At 36.2% G+C, this 1,120-nt stretch overlaps 1 protein-coding gene and 1 non-coding gene across 2 annotated transcripts in view; both read right to left on the reverse strand.

The window, feature by feature from the left end:
- Positions 1-1,120, reverse strand: part of LOC101864304 (histidine N-acetyltransferase) — an 18,860-nt gene that overhangs the window by 3,868 nt on the left and 13,872 nt on the right. The gene's annotated exons all lie outside the window — the stretch shown is intronic.
- TRNAR-CCU lies at positions 99-200 on the reverse strand. The gene is made up of 2 exons: positions 164-200; positions 99-134 (listed from the first exon to the last, which is right to left on the reverse strand). It is a non-coding gene; the product is annotated as a tRNA-Arg (tRNA).

A 1,120-nucleotide genomic window follows, 5' to 3' on the forward strand; every position in this document is an offset into this window, starting at 1 on the left:
AGAAAGAAAATGCGGTGCTGTCCTTTTTTAAGAGAGACACTTTCATGCTATACACGCCAGTTGTACTGTTTTTTTAATTTCTAAAAAAAAAAAAAAATCACCTCCGACGGGACTCGAACCCGCAATCCCCGGCTAGCACACATGTTTAGCCGATCCGGCTGTCTAGGAGGCCGATGCCTTATCCATTAGGCCACGGAGGCGCTGAACATTTTTACGTGTACAAACAAATTATCTGATACGACGGGGTGGAATCAGGCTCTTGTCAAGTTTTGGGGTATTTGGAGCTATTGGTATTATCCAAGGAGTTTACAGTAATCCGAAAGCTGTTTCATTTGCCTTGCTTTAATGAAATAAATATCCATCTATGTTGAGTAGACGTCAAAATATTTCCGATTGAAGGAAATGAGGTTGCCTGGTTTCAGTGGTGAAATTTGCGCCAAAGTTTGGTAAAGAACCCTTCAAAACTGAAAAAAATGACATATTTGTGCCTTTAATCAATGATTTTCAGGAAAAATTCACATGGAAATGCTTTTTTATATGGACATAAAAGAGGTTAAACCAAAAAATAAAAATTCGATAAAATGTCCAAACTGGAGGAAAATGCCTGTTTCTCTGATTTCGTTATTTTGACAAGTACCTGATTTCACCACGCAGCCTCACAAATAACCACAAACAAGCGAATAAAAAAAGAAACAAGCGAACACACATAAGCCTACAAACAAAGTTAGTTATAGTAGTACAGGGTTTTACGGCGCTCGCAACTGCATAAGGTCATATGAGCGCGCGAAACACAAGTTTTTTACATTCGCAACAGTTCACTGCACGGTTGGTTATCTTTTGGACTTTAAAATGCTAAAATAATAAAATTCGGTGTAAATACATAAAAAAAAAATTAAAACAACTCTTATAAGTAACAATAAAAAATGTTAATAGTACGATTTCACTTTATCTACAAACAAAGAAAAAAATATTTCAGGGCAGGTCCATTTTTTTAAAGCGAGACACTCTCACTCTATGACCCCGTCGTCTTGTTCACTATTCTTAATTTTAAAACGAATACTTAATAATAATATTTAAAAAAAAAAAAAATCACCTCCGACGGGACTCGAACCCGCAATCC

This window comes from Aplysia californica, unplaced genomic scaffold (assembly GCF_000002075.1).
Source record: "Aplysia californica isolate F4 #8 unplaced genomic scaffold, AplCal3.0 scaffold00255, whole genome shotgun sequence".
In the NCBI taxonomy this organism is placed as follows: Eukaryota; Metazoa; Mollusca; class Gastropoda; order Aplysiida; family Aplysiidae; genus Aplysia; species Aplysia californica.